General features: G+C 43.3%; 1 protein-coding gene across 4 annotated transcripts in view; it reads right to left on the bottom strand.

Moving 5' to 3' along the window:
* Positions 1-11,763, bottom strand: part of EHMT1 (euchromatic histone lysine methyltransferase 1) — a 151,736-nt gene that overhangs the window by 139,796 nt on the left and 177 nt on the right. The window contains exon 1 of one of the 4 annotated variants that reach the window (XM_055089358.1): positions 10,602-10,688. The exons of 2 other annotated variants lie outside the window; for them this stretch is intronic. The gene's annotated coding sequence lies outside the window, so the exon portion shown is untranslated. Of the gene's footprint in view, positions 1-10,265; positions 10,566-10,601; positions 10,689-11,763 lie in introns of those variants that run through there. One more of the 4 variants, XM_055089357.1, reaches the window with a different exon arrangement.

Genomic DNA, 11,763 nt, shown 5'->3' on the forward strand with positions numbered 1-11,763 from the left:
AGAGGCCCGCATACCGAAAAAAAAAAAAAAAAAAAAAAAAAAAAAGAATATTCCTTGTTTAAAAAAAAATGCTGACAATAGAAGATAGTAAGGACTTACTACAGAAAAAGTCTATTCTAGAGCCTCACATCTGTGGTTTTTTCTCATTTATGGCAAAAGCAACAATGAAGTACAGTGGGTAAAGGATGGTCTTTTTAATAAATGATGCTGGTTCAAGGGCACATCCATATGGAAGAAAATGAATCCTGATCCCTACACCTCATATTTTACACACAAAAAACGATCCCAGAAACTGCAAACTAAACCCAAAGGAAGCAGAAAAAATAATAAAGATTAGAGTGGAAATTTAAAAATAGAGAATAGAAAAACAGAGACTGGGAATTCCCTGGCGGTCCAGTGGTTAGGACTCTGCACTTCCACTACACGGGGCACAGGTTCAGTCCCTGGTCGGGGAACTAAGATCCCGTATGCTGTGCAGCAAGGCAGCTCCCCCCGCCAACCTAAAAAAAGAAAGAATAAAGAAAAACAGAAACTGTCAACAAAACCAAAAGTTGATTCTTTGAAGAGATTACAAAATTGACAAAACTCTAGCTAAACTGACTAAGGGAAAAAAAAAAAAGACATTGCAAGACGGTAAAGCAGACCTAAACATATGAAAAAACACCCTGCATTCATGGACTGACTAAAGATAATTATGACGATAGTGCTCCCCAAAGTGAATCACAAAATCAAGGCAATCCCTATCAAAATCCTAGAAGGCTTTCTGCAGCTACGGACAAGCTAATCCTAAAATTCATATGGAATTGCAAGGGACCCAGAAGAGCAAGAACAAAGCTGGTAAACCCATACTTCCCAAGCTACAGTATTCAAGATAGTGTGGTACTGACATAAGGACAGACATGTAAACCAATGTACTAGAACTAAGAGTCCATAAACGAGTCCTGACATTTATGGTCAATTGATTTACAACACATGTGTCCAGACAAGCCAGTGGGGGAAAGAACAGCCTTTCAACCAGTGGTTCTAGGACAACTAGATCTCCACTTGCACAGAATAAAGTTGGACCCCCTACCTCAGACCATACACAAATTTAAGTCAAAATGGACCACAGCCCACAATATAAGAGTTAAAACTGTAAAACTCAGAGGAAAACACAGTGGTAACTTCATAACAATGGATTTGGCAATGGACTGTTAGATATGACACCAAAAACACAAAGAAGAAAATAAACTGTACTTCATCAAAATTAAAAACATTTGGCGCTTCAAAGAACACTATCAAGAAAGTGAAAGGACAACCTACAGAATGGGAAAAAATATTTCCTAATCATATATCGATAAGGAATTTGTATCTACAATCTTCAATATACAAAAAATGTTTACAACTTACCACTGAAACAATCCAACTGAAATGGGCAAAGGATTTCTATAGACATTTCTGTAAAGAAGATACACAAATGGCCAATAAGCACATTAAAAAATGCTCAACATCATTAGTCATTAGGGGAAATCCAAATCATAAGCACAATGAGATACCACACCACATCCAACAGAATGGCTATAATCTAAAAGACAGTTAATAACAAGTGTTGGCAAGAATGTGGAGAAACTGGAATCCTCATACACTGCTGATAGGAATGTAAAATGCTAAAGCTGCTATGGAAAACAGTTTGGCAGTTCCTTACCACAGAGTTAACACATGCCCAGCAAATCTACTCCTAGGTACACACCCAAGAGAAATGCAAACGTATGTCTATACAAACACTGTTCATGAATGTTCATAGCAGTACTAGTCATCATAGACAAAAAAAAAAAAGGAAGCAACTGATAAATGTATAAATAAAACACAGTATATTCATACAATGGAATATCATTCACCCACATAAAGGAATAAAATACCCCCCGAGCAGGAAAAAAAAAAAAAAAAAAAACAAGTTTACGTAGGCACATCCCAAGTGTCTAAACAAAATAATCAAAAAGCATACTGGTGCTTAACATCAACAGTCATCAGGAAAATGCAAATTAAACCACAATAAGACACACTACACACCTACCAGAATGGCTAAAAAGAAAAAGACAAAAAATATCAAGTGTTAGCAAGGATTTAGAGCAACTGGCGCCTCCTTACACTTGTACTTTGGTACAACCACCTTGAATACGTATGCACATTCCGTGACTCAACACCCCCACTCCTAGGCATACACCCACAGAAACATGCACCTATGTTCACCAAAAGACACATATAAGAATGTTCACATCACCTTATCTGAAAACCCCAAAACTTGAAACAACTCAAACGTCCATGCATAGTAGAATGAATAATGAAACTGTGCTATATCCAGACAATGGAATATTATACAGTAATGAGAATGAACAAACTACCACAGTACACAGCAACGCAGATGAATCCTAGAGACAAAATGTTGATCAAAAGAAGGCAAACATAAGTACACACTGCATGGTGTCCTTTATACAAAGTTCAGAATCAGGCAAAATGAATCAAGGTAACAGAAGTCAGGATAGCAGTGACCTTTGGGCAAGTACACGGCAGACTGCAAGGGGTCCAGGGGGGCTTCTGTGGTTCTGGTAATGTTCCCTGCTTGATCTAGGGTCTAGAGACATACATGACACCAGACACATATTGTGTGCATGTTTCTGTATGTATGTCATATATTGATACAATTTCCAAAAAAACAGTCTTCATGCTTTGGTTACATGTCTTATTGCTATTGAATCTGGTAAAAATATGGTGACAGATAACTACAAAACCATAATGACAGATTCCAGCAGACCATTTCTACAAGAGAAGGAAACAAAAGGGCAGACTGAGCCACAGGTGGGGGAACCCGTGACCATTCACTGGCCCATATGACAACTGGCATTTTGTTTCACCCTAGTGTTCAAGGAGTTCACAGAACACAGGCAAACAGCAAGGATGAGGAAGTAACCAAGACTCTCTAAGCCTAAATGCCAGCCATGGAATCTGATGGAGAGGAGAGGACCTAGACTCCAAGGAGAGAAATCATCTTAACAACCAGCTTAGCAAACAATTTTCAAACTACACAGGACAGAGAGCTCTCTGGCTTTTCTTTGGCTAGCACTTATTAGGAGGCTACTGGGTGTCAGTCCCTCTATCAGTAATATCAAGAATCTACCATTGTAAAGCAATTATACTCCAATAAAGATGTTAAAAAAAAAAAAAGAATGAAAAAAAAAAAAGAATCTATACCTCCTGCCCATATGAGTTGTACTTCATGTCACTGAACAGTTTTTCTTTGTATAAGTATTCCAGCTAACGAATAAAGACTTCCATTTTGCAACCCCTAATGAGTTAACAATTCTGAGCAATGAATATCGATGACTGTTAATATCACAAAGCAAGATTTACTGTGCCTGATAAAAAACTTAATACCAGTTACGACATATTCTTGCTAAAATTTTTTAAAAGACAAACCTATTATACATCTGATGGAGCCCCCAGCCCAGAGCTGTCTAACGGAAAGATAATGTGAGCCACGTATGTAATTTTTAATTTTCTAGTAACCACATTTAAAACAGGAATTAGACAGACTTTCCTGGTGGTCCAATGGTTATGACTCCACCTTCTAATGCAGGGGGCACGCGTGTGATCCCTACTTGGGAAACTATGATCCCACATGCCATGCCGTGTTGCAAAAAAAAAAAAAGAAAAATTAGAAACACAAATTACTTCTAATAAATGTTATTTAACCTAATACATCCAAAATATATATTTCAACATGCGAACAATATTTTTTAAAGTATTAACATGATACTTCACATTCTCTCTTTCACACCAAGTCTTGCAAATTCTGCATGTATTCTGCACTTACAGCACATCTCAATTCACACTAACCACATCTGGACTGCTGAAGAGCCACATGTAGCGAGTGGATATCATACTGGAAAGCAGCAGCTCTAGATCTTAAATATCAATGGTAGGAAGTAGAGGACAAAGGAACATGTTAAACAACACAGTAAGAATGTCATCAGCGAAATCAAGGTTATGGGAAACTTTGGGACACATAAACCATTATCTTCAGAACTTAATTACGGGGACTTCCCTAGTGACACAGTGGTTAAGAATCCACCTGCCAATGCAGGGGACACAGGTTCGAGCCCTGGTCCGGGAAGATCCCACATGCCACAGAGCAACTGAGCCCTCACACCACAACTACTGAGCCTGCGCTCTAGAGCCTGCGAGCCACAACTACTGAAGCCCGCACACCTAGAGCCCGTGCTCCGCAACAAGAGAAGCCCCAGCAATGAGAAGCCCGCGCACCGCAACGAAGAGTAGCCTCCGCTCGCCGCAACTAGAGAAAGCCTGCGCGCAGCAATGAAGATCAAACGCAGCCAAAAAATTTTAATTAATTTAAAAAACTTAATTGCAGGACTTCCCTGGTGGTCCAGTGTGTAAGACTCAGCGCTCCCAATGCAGGGGGCCCAGGTTCGATCCCTGGTCAGGGAACTAGATCCTGCATGCCTCAACTAAAAAGTCCACTTGCCACAAGGAAGATCCCTCGTGCCACAACTAAGACCTGGTGCAGCCAAATAAATAAATTTTTTTTACCAACTTAATTGAAAGAGAAAAATAAAGACATGGAAATCAATATACTGAGAATTAAGAGATACCTATCAAGGGCAATGAATAGACCATATTTTGAAATGAAATGAAAAATCTGAACAGCGACTGAGTATTGATTGACTGAAATATCTATATTAACTGAAATACAGATGAAATATATCTAAGAACTGCTTCAAAATATTTGAGGATGGATTGGGGAGTGGCCATGAGGAGACAACTGTTGACGTCGGGGGACAGGAACGTGGGGCTCATTCTACCACCATATCTACTTCTGAGTAGGTATGAAAAAGTTCCACAATAAAAATTCTGAAATATCTACATATGCATTTGTCTGTATACACTCAATGATTATAATACTGGTAGCCTGCCAAAAGAAGAACTGAGTGGTTAGAGGACAAAGAGGCAGATGTTTCACTTTATAATTTTATACTTTTTGAATTTTGAACCATGTAACTAACTCATCTACTCAAGATAAATTTAAACACATATGCCTTGGCTCAATCCACCACAGGGCCCAAGCCTACTCAGTGGTCTCCCTGCTTCCATCTTTTTAAAATGTGAATCCCTAAAATAACCCCTCACTGACTGTCTATACTGCTCAGGAGACCATCAACTTGTTACCACAGCGACAAGGCCCTCCATGACCCGACCCCACCTGTCCAGCTTCAGCTCGTGCCCCTTCTGACCCATAATTCCACCGTCTACCAAAGGCTTCAGTGTCACAACCCATAACCGAGGAAGCTGGGACATCTATAAAACAAACAACACGTGGCTACTGAAAATGTTAAAAGACACAGAAGCACGTGAGATGATCCGTGAAAGAAGAGTGCAGACAGCACGCACGCACTGATTACAGCCGATTTTAAGTACGAACGTGCACACTCAGATCAGAAACAGATGACAAATGTTTGGCATTCTTAGGTCTCTAGGTTTCAATTTTCTACATTTTCTAAAATGCCTGATTTCTTTCTGAAATCTACAACTGTACCTTGCACTTCCATTTCATGTCTTACCTCCTTTAGGACCTGGACTAACTTATTTTCCTCAAGTGGCCTTTCCCAGCACAAGTCTGCCTGCAGCAATGAGCGCAACAGCACGGGCATTTTCTTGTTTACTTTGAACTGATTCCATCTCAGTTCCCGCTTGGTAATATTTGCTCTATCACACTCTTTAAATTTTGTGAAATCAGAGGCCAATCTCATAAACTTGCATATCTTCTTACACAGTATCTAGAATAGCACCTCATAAAGAGAAGGGGCTCATCAGTGCTTATAGACCGCTTGGAAAGAGCATCTTAAATATACTCTGATCAGAACTTACAAACCTATTTAAAGTGGGATGCAGAAAGCAGTCCAAAAACTTTTCCAAAGTAAAATATCAACTGACAGTGATGTTACGGGGAAAGTGACTTCTGACTTCTTATCTAGGAAGACACCACTTCAAAGGAAATGCCACCTTTGAAGAGTTAAAGGAACCACTTCAGGGACTTCCCTGGTGGTCCACTGGTTAAGACTCCACACTCCCGATGCAGGGGGCCCAGGTTCAATCCCTAGTCGGGGAACTAGATCCCGCATGCCACAACTAAAAGAGCCCACATGCCGCAACGAAGATCCCACGTGCTACAACTGAGACCCGGTGCAGCCAAATAAATAAACATTTTTTTTACAAAAAAAGAACCACTTCATCTTTTGTGTTTTAAAATCCAAAACCACTGAAGACTTTTTTGTTTTTGTTTTGTTTTAATAAATGAAAATACTAGAAGTTAAATAAAAGTGGGACACTAAGTGGGAGAACTTCTCAACTCTGGAACTCATGCCCTTTGTACCACCCTGCGGTAGGCCAAAATAACTGGGCTCCAATCACCATTCCCTATGTGATGTGCTGAGCAAGCAATGTAAACTGAAACCAAACTGCCCACCTACCGTAAGATAACGGCATCCATCAAACATGCTAAGTCCCATGAAATAGCAAATAACAGAAAGTTCCTAAAGGGAAGAGCCCAAAATATGGTTCCCATAAGCTAAATTATTTTCAAAGACAAACTCAGTAAAATGTGGTCAAACATACAAAACCGTTTCGTGATATGGCAGTAAGCAGGGGCTCTGGCCCCCATTGCGGCACGGACCACGTGTGGGATCTCCAACAACTAAGCTACCCACAGATGTCCTTTTGGGCATCAGGGCTGAGGTACGTTTACTGCCCTTGCTAACCTCTGTTATGACTCCAGAACCTTCCCTGGTTATGATCCAGAACCACATACTACATAATAAGATCTGAGATGGGCAGCCCTTTCCACAGGATAGCTGTGCTTTTAGTGTGGGTGAAAATCTGCTTCTCAAGATTTATAGCAAATGCTTCTGACTTCTGGATGCAGAACAGACTTTCCACTCCCTTCTCTTATCAAAAGATAAACAAAAGACAAGAACAGGAAAGAGAAACATGCACTCCACCTAGGAAACATTTCAAACCCCTACACAAAACATGAATAGGAAGACGGAGGCTGGAGGAAACCTCGATCACTCCACAGAGCAGAGGAAGGGGAAACCTAACACGGCAGTCACTGCTGAGGATCAGGCTGACTGGCCCCACAGTACCATGGAAAGTCTCTAAAGCCAGAGGTGATGCCTGAAGCTGAAAAGGGATGTGGTGTAAAACTCCAAGTAAGGAATGTTGGACTCTCAGGTCCCCCGGCCCCTCCTGCACACTCAGACAAGAACTCTTCTATAGCCACAAGCCACCAGAATGTACCACACTAGGGGATAGCAGCACAAAGAAAGACAGGAGTAGGCACCTCACTGAAAGCAAGGGAATTAGGCAAAGGCTACCCAGTGAACCCTGGGAAGGCCCTCCCCTTCCCCCTGCCCTTTAACCTAGCTCCAACATCCATCCCACAAGGAAGAGACTGAAGGCTCCCTTTCCAAGGAAACCGAACCAGAGGACAGTAACATTTGGAGGAGAGCCACTAAAAAAAAAAAAACATTAGTCATGACCCTCCAGGGAAAGCAAGAAGTAAACAAGCCCCCCAATACACTCAGCTTCCCATTTTTAGTACTTTATTCATAAAGATGAATAAACAGCCAAGGATCACCAGACACTGGAAGAAGGGTTTCCAGCACGAATGAAAGAGACCAAAAGATACGACAGCAAAGAGGAATGCACAGGAAACAGAAAAAGTGCAGGAAACAAAATTTAATTTTATTTTTTTAAAAATTTAACTGAAATTAAGAGATAAGCAAAGATACTGCATACATAAAACAAGAAAAGGAGGCAATAAAAAAGGAACAAAGAACAATAAAGAGCATGAAAATATGAAAGAAGTTAAAAATTCAGTATCAAATTGGAAAACTGTCAAACACACTCCCAAAAAGTAGAAAAGATCAAGCCATGACGAGGAGAAAAGATTTTTAAAAATTAGAATATTAAGTACAGGAAGTCCAACATTCAAATAAAGGAATTGGGGGGCTTCCCTGGTGGCTCAGTGGTTAAGAATCCACCTGCCAATGCAGGGGACACGGGTTCAAGCCCTGGTCCAGGAAGATCCCACATGCCGCGGAGCAACTAAGCCCGTGCGCCACAACTACTGAGCCGGAGCTCTAGAGCCCGAGAGCCACAACTACTGAGCCCACGTGCCACAACTACTGAAGCCCGTGTGCCTAGAGCCTGTGCTCTGCAACAAGAGAAGCCACCCCAATGAGAAGCCCGCACACCGCAACGAAGAGTAGCCCCCGCTCACCTCAATTAGAGAGAGCCCGCGCATGGCAATGAAGACCCAGCGCAGCCAAAAAATAAATAAATAAATTTAGTTTAAAAAATAATAATAATAAAGGAAATGGAAAAAGAGAACACAGAGAAAATAGTAAAGAACAAACTATCTCAAATACATAGTACAAAAACTCCCTATAAATAAAAGGACATCAATCCCCAGATTTCAAGGCTACTCAGTACCCTGTATGATAAATGAAAAAAGGCTACAGCTAAGGCCTATCATGAAAATTAGGAAAATCAAGGATGCAAGGATCCTAAAAGTTTGATGTGGGAATAATGCTTACTAAGGATTAAGAATCAAACTTGGGAATTCCCTGGCGGTCCAGTGGTTAGGACTCCGCACTCTCACTGCCGAGGGCCCGGGTTCAATTCCTGGCTGGGGAACTAAAATCCCACAAGCTGCGCGGTGTGGCCAAAAAAAAAAAAAAAAAAAAAAAAAATCAAACTGGACTTCAACAGCAACAACAAAAACTAGAAGATACTGGATCAATAACTTCAAAATTACTTGTAACCTGGAATGCCAAGCCCAGCCAAACTTATTCTTTAAGTGCGGTGGTAAAATAAAAACATTTTCAGACATGCAAGTTCCAAAAGTCTGCCTCCCAACAAACTACTGGGAAGCTAGTGGAGACTGAGTTCCACCACGAGTGAGTGAACACACAGAGGGGAGCATTAAGAGGCAGGGAAGAGGCCAGAATCTCGAGGATGGCAACGTGCACAGGCCCAGAAAACAAGCATCCCGTCTGGGCTGGGGTGCCTGAGGAGCACTGTGGAACCGGCTGGTGAGCTGACAGGGCTGAGTGGTAAAAACTTAAATTGAGAAACATTTTACAGAATGAAAGGTGTGGGAACATTATTCCGAGGTTCATGGGGAATCAGGCCAATGAAAAATAAAGCAATTACTAACTCAAGGGAAGTAAAAAAAATCCGCCCAAGAAAAGATATCCAATTGTGGTTTACCATCCAGCTCAGCACGGCACAAAAAATGACCTGAACAGACTGACGAAGACTCTGATATAGATTTAACCACAACTGTGAGTTACCTAAATGAGAAGCAGAGCATGAGAGAACTGAAATCATCATCTACCATTAGTGAAAGCCAACAGATAACGCCTAAAATCGGTGAATGAAGGCATGACAACACAAGCGTGTTATTTAGAAACATGAGGCAAAGACTAAGAGTGGCTGCTGCCTCTCTTGAAAAGCAGGAGAGAATGGTAGCTTCTTTACTGCCTTTTAGCACTATTTGACTTTCTAAACTCTGTGCGTGTGCGTGCATTATTTTAAGAAACACAAAACAAGGTTAAAGAAAGAGACATGTAATAGCCACCCTGCTAGAAAAGCACAGAATTTGCCTGGGAAGCCCCTCCTGCTGAAAGGTAACGTCTTGCTGGGTCAAAAGCCTTAGGGAACCCTGAACATACATTAAACCCCAGGAGCCCCCACTTACTAATCCACAAAACAGGGGATGCATTTCATTACCTCAGCAGTTCTTTTCAGTGTGAAAAAGTGGTGACCTCTTTCTAGGTCAAGGAAAAGAAGAAAAAGTAAATATACAGTCAGATAAATTTCAAGTGTCCACTTTCTGGTTTAATCATCTGGCAACTGGGAAACCCTGAGCCAGGAACCATTTCGCCGATTTAGTGGCAACAGATGACCTCATGCCTACCCACTGTCCAGGAGGCCCCTCACCTAATGTGCACCTCCGTAATAAACACTTAGGATCACGAATCTAAGCCCAGAGTTTTCATTAGCTTAAAGTGACCGCCACAGACACAGCTCAACAGTCTCTGGAGGCAGACCACCTGCATCCATCTTCTCCACCACGAGCTCCGTAACCTAGGGCCACACTGTGCCTTGTTTTCCTCCTGTGCAAATGGGGATATAACCGTACCCACCTCAAAAGATCGCTGTCAGGCTTTAATGAGTGAATTCACGCAGCTAAGGCAGGGCTGGACACAGGTAAGGGCTTAGTAGACAGAAGCTGTCATTGCTGTTGGCTCAGTCAAGCCCTCTATTCAAGGCTGCCTGTGGAATCAGAGACATCTGGGGCGATTTGTTCATCAATTATTAATTTAAAACCTACTATGTGCCAGACACCAAACAACTGCTAATCCTGTAACTGGCTAGGCCAAGTCATTCAATCGCTTCCAAGTCTTGTTTCCCGCATCTGCTAAATAGAAAATAACAGTACCGGCTGCACAGCGCAGAGAAAGCTAAAGGAGAGGACTTACCTAAAGGGCTTGCAGTGTCCGGGACCCGGAAGTTGCTCAATAAACGATATCATAATCACTACACATCTTCTCTCCTACAAGTGACTTGGGGTTATCTAATTCACCTCTTCTGTTTTTCTGGGCCTAATATACACTCCTTGAATGTTGAAGCTGCTAATAAACAGTCCTTGCGTTGAATTTAGGAACTTCCCTGCACCTTCCCAGTTTACTTACATCCACACCCCCCAAAACTGCTAAATTAAAGAAATGTTAAAAGATTGTGCATTACCTGGATAAAAATATACTACGTCTACACACCAGGTTATTGCAAAAGGGCCTTATCACACACCTTAGCTTTCTGATCTTTAGAAGTCCCCGCAGTTATTACACATGGAGTAATTTCACAGAAAAACTGCTAGATCATCACTTTTTTCCAAACTGGTCCCTCGTGTCAGCCCGGAGTGCGCACTGTTTCTGCACTTCCCCGGGCACACCGCCTCCCGCCTGCTTTTCCCTTCTGCGGGAAGCTAGTGGCCCATCTCACAAGAGTTTGCTTTCTCTGCTCCTACAAGCAAGGGAAAAACTATCCCTGAGGACGAGCAAAGGGGAGGCCAGGAACATTAACAAAAGCATGGGAACTTTTTACATCCAAAGCCCGCGTGAGCGGTTTGCCTGGAAATCAACCGAAGTCGTGCATTCCTGCTCCTGACAGCCACCGGGGCTGGCAGCATTGTCCGGGGAGAAGCGCGCCGGCCCGGCCAACTTTTCCTTCAAGACCGAGCCATCCTCTTCGGAACAAAGTGAAAGGTCAGCGGGCGCAAGAGCGGCGCCGAGAGCGCACAGCCTCGCCTCGCTCGCGCCGCCAACTTGGCCGGCTCGCCCCACTTTCCCTTTTGTCCTCCGCCCCTTCCGCGGGGCTCCCGGCCGCGGCCCGGGGGCGGGGGGCGGGGGGCGCCGGCGGGGCGGGCGGGCGGGGAGGGCGGCGGCTCTCCTCGCCCGCGCCCCCGCCTCGCCCGCGCCCTCACCTCGCCCGCCAGCCCGCACAAAGCGCGCCCCGCGCAGCGCGGCCCGGACGCCCGGCCACCTCGGCCCGGCCTCGGCCTGAGGCGCGGCGGCGGCGGCGGCGGCGGCGGCGGGGAGGCGCCGGCCAGCCCGCCCCCCGCCCGCTCGCGCCCCAGCCCGC

The sequence above is a fragment of the Physeter macrocephalus genome, chromosome 13 (genome assembly GCF_002837175.3).
Source record: "Physeter macrocephalus isolate SW-GA chromosome 13, ASM283717v5, whole genome shotgun sequence".
NCBI lineage: Eukaryota > Metazoa > Chordata > Mammalia > Artiodactyla > Physeteridae > Physeter > Physeter macrocephalus.